The sequence below is a fragment of the Psammomys obesus genome, unplaced genomic scaffold (assembly GCF_907164565.1).
Source record: "Psammomys obesus unplaced genomic scaffold, mPsaObe1.curated_primary_1811, whole genome shotgun sequence".
NCBI lineage: Eukaryota > Metazoa > Chordata > Mammalia > Rodentia > Muridae > Psammomys > Psammomys obesus.
The window spans coordinates 1966738-1976254 of NW_026590715.1; positions in this window are offsets into that span (position 1 = coordinate 1966738).

Below are 9517 nucleotides of genomic sequence, written 5' to 3' on the forward strand. Positions count from 1 at the left end.
TCAGAAGAAGTCTAGGTTTGTTGCTAAGAAATGCTATCTCAAAGACAGGAGTTTTTCTTTTTGCTGAGTGAAGGTCATTGCTTGCTTGCCCCCTTTTTTTTATCTGTCCTCATAGATAGGGTCACATTTTTCCATTCTCTGGAAAGGTACTAAGAGGCTTTATCTTAACCTGAACCTAAAACTCAAAACTATAGGCTTTAGAAGACATACAGGTTACAAAGTTAGTCTAACCCTTTCAGGATCACACAGACAGATAGATGGTCCAGGTAAAAGAGTTTGACTTCTCCATGAATTGTACTGAGGTTCTTTTGCTCTGATTTAAAAAAGAGATTATTGGAATAAACTGGGGCGACTACTTTTCTACTGGAAGCCCTCTCAGACAGATCGTATGTGTAGTGTGTTGGCTTATTAATTTTCTTTCAATCCTCATTCTCTACTCAAGAACTGTTTGACTCTGCAGGTGGACTCAGGCAGTAAAGACACACAGAACTTAGAGGATTTATATCACTTCCTCATTAAGATGCACTAGTTTCCATTTAAAAATTATGTGCACCTTGTCCTCTCTAAATGGCATCTTCTTGTGACTCTGACTTGCATATTATCCATGTATTTTTGTAGAAATGTCTATTCATAGCTGTTGCTTAATTTAATTTTTTTTTTAAATATACTGGTTTTCACATTAAAAAAAAAGCAAAGATATCTTTGTGGTCTGATGTTATGATAGTGAGAGGATACTGATCAAAATCAGGAAAGGGAAAAAGCCATAGGACAAAGTTTAAGAGAAAATGGTCACATGCTTACAGGTATACTCACAGTGGAGTCTCATGTGGATACATTTCTCTTTCCCAGCAATAATTTGTGGTAACACATTACATGCTTGGCTAACCAGGGAAGTTTACCTGAGCTTTGGCATTCCATAGTTTTATCACATATGCTCATGAGCACACACAAGTTAAGTGTGTGATTCTTGTAGGCTAGCAACACACCCAGGACACTTGATCTCAGCCCCCTGACAGACCACAGATACATGCAGAGTCCCAGTCAGATGTAAATGCTTTCATGCAGGCACTCATATCAGGCAATCTCTTCTAAAGCAGCACAGGTATCCACTCAGAGCCAGACCAAGGCAACCTTGTCTTTTGAGTAAAAAGACAGTGCAACTCAGACTGTGCAATGAACCCCTTTCTGAGCACCTCTTGCCATTTAGGATTGGCTGTCCTTACAGCATAGTGATCTCGAAGCAGAAGAAGCCAGAAACAGAAACTGCAAGGCTCCTTCATCTAATGTCACAAGTCACACAAGTTCACTTCCTAAGCAGTCTACCAATCAAAGCAAGTCACAAAGCCCATCCAGAGTCAGATAGAAGGGAACATCCCTGTTCTGTTTCTTTCCTCACGAAAGAAACAGCATTGTCAAACCGCAAACTAGGAAGAACACAAAGGACCCCTTCTAGTTTGAGGTTAGTGTTGCCTAAATACAAAGTTCCAGCCCAGCCTGGAAATGAATAAGACTCATTTTCAAGAACATACAAAAGCAGGGTATTCTGGTAAACCTTTATCTCCAACAGTTGGGAGACAGAGGCAGGTAAATCACAGTGACTTCAAGTCCAGTTTGGTCTACATAGTGAGTTCCAGGACAGCCAGGGCTACAGAGAAAGGCCCTATTTCAAACAAAGGAACATGGTGGCACATGCATTTAATCCAACCACTCGGGAGGCAGAGGCAGAGGCAGAGGCTAGCAGATCTCTTTCAAGCCAGCCTTGTTTACATAGAGTCCTGGGACAGCCAGGACTGTATAATGAGACCCTGTTTCAAAAACAAACAAGCAAAAAATAGATGCATAGTAAAATTGTGGTGAGTTTTACTTTGCAATGATTATGCATCTGTAAGACACAGTGAAAATATTTTCATTCATTAATGGAGGTGTCTGTTTCTGGCACATAAATATATTTAATTTGTAGCATGTGTATTCCTAGATTGTCTAGAAAAAAAATGATACAGAATGGAAAACATGCCAATTTTCTGAAATTTTTCACTTGCATGAGTAGGCAGAAGAAAAATAAGCAAGAAAAATACTCACCTTAATATAAACATGTTTTAAAGTTGGTTATATTTGAAAAAGCAGTGTGGCAATCTGTTTTTAATAGAAATCACCATGTAAGGCAAGCATAGTGTCTCATGCCTGTCATACCCATTCTCGGGAGGCTAGGGCAAGATTTCTATAATTCTGAAGCCAGCCTGGGCTGTGTTATGAGTTCCAGCCTTACTCTTGTTTCTATTAAAGATAAGGAAGCTGTGGCTTAGGAAGTGTGGGCAGTGAGCTCAGGCTTCACTGAAGACACAACCAAGACTCTGTCTCCCAGCCCAGGGAGCTGCCTGGATGCAGTTTTGCAGACTTTTTCCACCCATGATGTTCTACCAGGTGGGATGTTCTACATGGGACTATGACCTGAGGCTTACTCCTTATCTCCAGCCATCTGGGTAGGACGTGCATAACAGCATAGGGACCTCTAGATCCAAGCTTTGCACTCCACTGATCCAGTGAAGGAGTTAGGTGTGTGGAAACAAGCGGACTGGTTGAAGGTCAAGCTTTTAGCCTGGATAAGCAAAGATCTGCCTTGCTCTTCTTCCTCCATAACTTCTCTCAGGTGAAATGGGGCTTTGCAGCTACCTCTTAGAGATCACAGTTTGGGGAAGAGAAATCCATTTTATCTTTACCTTTCTCAAGTGCTTTTGCTGACCTATCACTAGGCCAAATCTTGTTCTGTGTGGTCAGGGAGAGTCAAATCTAGCTTTCACCAACACCCACCTGCCTTCAGATCATGATGCTCTGACCTCCTGCTTTCCTGAGCCTTGACCCTGGGCTTCCGCCCTTCCCTGTCAGCATAGCCTTTGACATAGGCTTCCTTGCCAAGTGAGACATATGTACAAACAGGAGGAGATCAGCCTGGTCTCCAGCTTCATTTCAAGCACTCTGTGAAACCCCAGAAGACTTTCAATCTGCCCCAAGTCAGTTTTCCCCAGGAACCAGAAGAGGCTGAAGCTGCTGCTCTCCTAAGATGCTGCTAATGTTGACGTTCTGCCTTTTTTCCCACTCTACTGCTAAAGTAAAATGCATCAAAGATTTGTGTATCTCTCTGAGATCAGAGCCCTTCACAGTAGGTTAGTTGCAAACATTGAGAAGATCTTGGCATCACAGACAGCATGTGCTGCACAGATATTCCACAAAATCGATTAGATATCAGGGTGTCAGTGACAGCAATAGAAATGTAACTAGACAAGCCAGAGAGCCTACCCAGGGGCCATGACAAAACCCAACGGTCAGATGGTTGACCCCAAGAGGCAAAACAGACTTTTATACTTAGAAGAAACTCTAGTGTTGTTCTCTAGCTTCAGAACATCTGCTGAGAAGAGTCTGCCTTTAACATAGGTAGCAGCTCTATTAGAGGGAAAGAGAAGTTTGGGTTGTTGTGAGAAAAACTACTTTAACCTATCTGAGCCTCAGCTTCCTCACCTAGACAAATGGAGGTAATAGTCACTGTCAATATGATTCCCTATGCAAATCAAAACAACTGAATGCCATCTTATACTCACTAAGAGTATTAGAATTTTTTTTAAAGCAGAGAATAACAAGAGTTATTGGTCTGTGGAGGCAAAAACAATTTTGTACTCAAAGGCTAGGAAAAACTTTTCTTTTGACTTCTGGGGTTATAGGCATGGCACATCATGATCAGCTGTTTTTTATTCTTTTCTAAGCAGTTTTATTGATGTAATGTTTCATGTATCAGGCAATTCATTTTTGTTAATGCACAGTTCTTATATATATGTCTACAACCAAAAAACAAAAGGGAGATTATTTGGGAGGGGCAGGAACTAGCCAGGGGAAAGACACGGAGGATAGCAGAAGAGGACAAATATGAGCAAAGTACAATGGTACATATGTATGAAAATGTCATCATGAACAATGTGTGGTGGCACACATCTTTAATCCCAGCACTCAGGAGGTAGAGGCCAGCAGATTTTTGTGAGTTTAAGGCCAGCTTGGTCTACGTAGTGAGTTCTGGGACAGCTGTGGATGCAGAGTAAGACCATGTCCCAAAACACAACAAAAGGATGTAATGAAACCTGCCACTTTGTATGCTAGTTAAAATTAATAGTAAGACAATGGAAAACTACTCAGCTATCATGAAATTTGCAGGCAAATGAATGGAACTAGAAAAGATCATCCTGAATGAGGTAACACAGACCCAAAAAGACACACATGGTATGTACTCACTTACAAGTGGATATTAGCTGTAAAGGACAGAATAACCACGCTAAAATCCACAGACCCAAAGATGCCAAGTAACAAGGAGGGCCCAAGGAGGATGTTTAAATCTCACTCTGAAGGGGAAATAAAAGAGGGATCTGAAGTAGATGGAGGGAGGGAACTGGGTGGGAGACAGATAGAGAGGGGAACCTAGTGGGGATCAGGAGTAGGGAAGGGGGAATTCTGGGAGAGAGAACTGAAATCAGTGGGGGAGGCATTTCTGGTATGAGGGAGGCTTCTGGGAGTCTATGGGGGTGACCCTAGCTAAGACTTCTACCAGCAGGAGATATGGAGCCAGATAAAGCCACCTCCTGTAGCCAGGCAGGACTTCCAATGGAGGAAGGGGGATAGTAACCCACCCACAAAACCTTTGACCTAAAATTGCCCTGCCTACAAATATTGCAGGGATAAAGATGGAGCAGAGATTGAGATTATGGCCAATTAATGACTGGCCCAACCTGAGACCCACTCCCTGGGAGAGAGCCAACCCCTGACACTATTAATGAAACTCTGCTATGCTTCCAAACAGGAGCCTAACGTAACTGTCTTCTGAAAGGCTTCATCCAGCTGCTGATGTAAACAGATGCAGAGACCCACGGCCAAACAATAGGCAGAGTTCAGCGAGTCTTGTGGAGAGTTAGGGGAAAGATGGAAGGAACTAGAGGGATCAAGGACACCACAAGAAGACCTACATAGCCAACTAATCTGGGCCCCATGGAGACTCATAGAGACTGAACCACCAACCAAGGAGTATTCATAGGCTGGACCTAGGCTCCTTAGATATATGTAGCAGATATGTAGCTTGGTCATCATATGGGGCCCGTAACAACAGGAGTAGAGGCTGTCTCTGACTCTGTTGCCTGCCTTTAGATCCTATTCCCCTAACTGGGCTGCCTTGTTTGGATGTACCTTGTCCTGCAGAGACTTGATTACCACGGTGTGTTGGTGTGTTGTTACCCACTGGGTCCTCCCCTTCTCTGAGAATAAAGACATGGGGGTGGGGGAGGGGTGTAAGGGTGGATCTGGGAGGAGAGGAAGGAGTAAAAAATAAAAATAAGCTGGGCACCAGTTGCACACACCTCTAATCCCAGCACTCCGGGTGGCAGAGGCAGGCAGATCTCCGAGTTTGAGGCCAGCCTGGTCTATAAAGAGAGTCCCAGAAGTCAAAAGGAAAGTTTTTGCCTAGCCTTTGAGTACAAACTTGTTTTGCCTCCTCAGACCAAGCCACACTCCTTTCTTTTATTTATTTTATAATACAATTATATAATTTCTCTCTTCCTTTTCCTCCCTCCAAGTCTTCCCATCTACCTTTCTTTTTTGTCTTTCAAATTCATGGCCTCTTTTTCATTAATTGAGCTCTCTCTCTCTCTCTCTCTCTCTGTGTGTGTGTATGCATATATTCTTAAACATAACCTACTCATTCTGTATAACGTTTCTTGTATGTGTTTTCTGAGCTGATCGTTTGATATTGGATGACCAATTGATATGCTCTTTCCTGGGGAAGACTATTTCTCCTACTCCCAGCATTATTTAGTTGTCTATATTATTTTTTGTGTAGGGTTGAGGTTCATGGGTTTTTCCCTGCTCATTTTGGTATGTCCATTGGTGCTGTCCTTGTTCAGCTAGTGTTCAGGCAATTGTGATGGTGAAACTTTATAGCTGTATCCACAATGTTTTCCCTTTTCATCAACTCATACACTTTTGTACTGCACACCCTATAATCTCAGCATGCAAGAGCCTGAGTAGGATTCTGAGGTTAGCCCTAGCTGCAAAGTGAGGCCTTGTCTGAAAACACTGTGTGTGTGTGTGTGTTTAAAAATCTCATCAAGATATACTTGGAAGTACCTCATTGCAATCCCCTTTATTAGTCTTCTTTGGCTACAATAAAGTGTCGTAATAGACTGGTGATTCAAACAACAGAAATATATTCTCCTGTATTTCTGGAGACTCAAAGTCCAAACTTAAGGCATAGGCACAAATGGTTTCTTCTGAGAATTCTTGTCTTTTCATAGTGAGGCAAGCTAGACTGGATTAGAGACTACTGTAATGGCCTTATTTTAACTTAGTTCAAATGTGATCAGGTTCTATAAGGTCCTGGGGGAGCAGGATTTCAACATGAATTTAGAGGGAACATGATTCCTAAGACTTTATGGTACCAACCTCCTCCACCCCTCACCAGGATTAAGTGTTACATTGACTTTTAGAGTAAGTAACTGCTACTTGCTTTTCTTTAGAGTTGAATCATATCTGTGCATGTATAAACAGTTCATTTTTCATCTGTTTATAAACTTTACACAAATCAAGTTACCCGGCTTCTACACTCACCAGGGTAGATTAATCCATGCTGCTGTGGTCACCTGATATTCAAATACTAGAGCACTGTAAATTACATATTCATTGGCACAAGGATAAGGAACATTAGGTTTGCTACCTCTTTCAGCTTATCACTTTGTGAAGATGTCCCTTGGCCTTCATCTTCAAGCTTTACTTGCCAACTAGTGCAGGCCATGTTTCAAAGTGGCCAGACTAATACAAACTTCCAGGAGCAGCCTGAGAGCCTCCCTTTGCTCTAAGTCATGGTCAATGCTCAGGATTTTCTAGTTGTTTCTCACGACCTTGATGGCTCTCTGACTGCATCTCATTGTGATTTGCATTCTCACTATTGCTAATGAGCCACAGCACCTTTTTCTACACACACTGGTCACTTGATGCCCCTTTTGTGAAGTAATTGCTCAAATCTTGGGCTCATGTTCCCTCTGGAATCTCTGTCTTTTTTTCTCTTTAATTTGTACAAGTTCTGGGTATTCTGGATGCAAGGCTTTTGTAGCTAGATGTGTTGCAAAAAATTTGTCTGGCTCTAACTTGTTTAGTTGTTCTCTAATGATGCCTTGGAAAGAACTGAAACTCCAAACTGAACTGCTAGTGTGTCAGTCCTCCACATTTGATGCTGGTTGTGTTGTGTTGATTACAAAATCTTTCCTTGCCCTACAAGAGCAAGCCATCCTGCCTTACCTTCTAGCCAATAGGGATTATAGGTATATAGTCCAATACAATCGGTTTCTGTGTGTGTTTCTACACAGGCTTTGAGTTTTATCTTTCAATAGACTAATTTTTCCATCTCTGTTAAACATTTGTCCTTGCAGAGTGATGTGACCTGCACCTGTCAAATTTCAGTGAACTCTGGCCTGTGAGTTTTTTTCTTAACCCCTGGAGGCAGCCAAAGCTGAAACTCAGCCCTTTAGCAATTTTCTTCAAGGCAACAAACCTCAGAAGCACTTTCTAAGCTTCGTCCTTTCATCCCAGTACTATAAGGGATATTAGAGAGATAATCATAGATACAGCAGTCTTGAGCTACACTGTGAGTTCCAGGCCAGACTGAGCTAAATGTATCAATCCTGTTGGGTGAGCCTGGTCCTAGACAGCACTTCTTTTTTTTTTGTTTTAACTTTGGCACAGGGTTACTACACATATCTCAGGCTGGCCTAGAACCCACAATGTGGCTCAGGTCTCCTGGACTTTGTTTTTATTTTGGTCAGTATCAAATGATTTCATTACTGTTTTGGTTTTGGCTGACCTGGAATTCACTGCATAGTCTGTCCTGTCCACAAGCTCACAGAGATCTGCCTGCCTCTACCTCCTGAGTGCTGAGTGCTTGGCTCTTATTAATGTTTTAAAGGTGATTTTAATATCTGATTTTTCATTAGGAAGCCCGACCCAAATCATCATATCTATCACTGCAAGTCCAGGACCTGCACATCCTTTTACACACACACACACACACACACACACACACGATCCTACTTCGTATTTTCAGCTGGGGCGATGACTCAGTGGATAAGAGTGTTTGTTGTGCAAGCATGACAACATGAATTCAGATCCTGGTGCCCTTAAAAAATAGGCATGAACACTCTCTTGAAACCCCAGCACTGTGGTGTGGGAGAAGATTGCTGGGGATTTCTGGCAGCCAGCCTAGCTCCTGGTTCAGGGAAAAATGCTGTTTCAAGGGAATAAGACAGACAGATAAAGCAGGACATCTGTGTCCTCCTCCGGCCTCTGTGAATGTGGTTGAGCACATCTAACCATCCATCCCCCCAAGCACACACTCAAGCTGCATACACATACATTACACTCATATACATACACACAAAAAACTTTCACTTTCTAATTAAGAGAGATATATTACAGTGAATATATAGTCTACTAAGCTGAACTGCAATGTTGTCTGGTTTGAATCACACAGTAGGTTCTCTGTGTCTGACTTTTTTCATCCAACAGTATTATGTCTGGTACAATGAATATGGTAGCTGCTGCTCAGTGTAAGGTCCAGTTCTCAATTCATTTGTGACTCTGCAGCCCTTAGGCCTGTTGCTTTCACAAAAAAAATGCTTGACAACTACATTGTGGTCTGTCTCTGCTCAAGCAAAATCCACTTTCATGGCAGTTCTTTATGCACAATATTTTAAGGCCAAGCCTTGGTGACTTTAAGGGGAAAGACATGATTCTTTTTCTATCTTTCACACCTGTGTGTTTTACAGAAATTGTTCCTTTACTGACAAAGCCAAATTTTATGAGCTGAACTGTGAAGTGGTTGCAGTTTAGGTGGGTTCCTACTTTAGCCGTCTTGTCTGGATCAATACCCCAAAGAATGCAGATTGCCATTGGCCTTGCCCTGATGAAGCCTATAACTTTTTCAGTTGAAAAAAATATACACAATATATGATAAACGCATATTGTATAGGTTTACGGGGAAAACATTGTATCTGCAAGATGCCCCATTGTTATACATACATACATACATACATATATATATATATATATGAAAAAGGAATATATATATATATATATATATATATCTTTTTCTTTTGTTTGGTTTTGTTTGGTTTTTCAAGACAGGGTTTCTCTGCGTTACAGTCCTGGCTGTCCTGGACTCACTTTGCAGACCAGGCTGGCCTCAAACTCACAGAGATCTGCCTGCCTCTGCATCCTTGTGTGCTGGGAATACAGGCATGTGTCACTGTGTCCAGCTGTTATACATATAATTGATAGGCCTTTATACTTGCAAAAACTTCTGCTTGTGTGCAATTGGACTAGAATTTGTATGTTGCAGCTGTTGCAAGTAGTGACATTATAAACACCCTATTTTCTCATACCATTTAGGTATGTACATATTGCTGTTCGGTATTCACATCTACAAATAGAAGTACTGCAC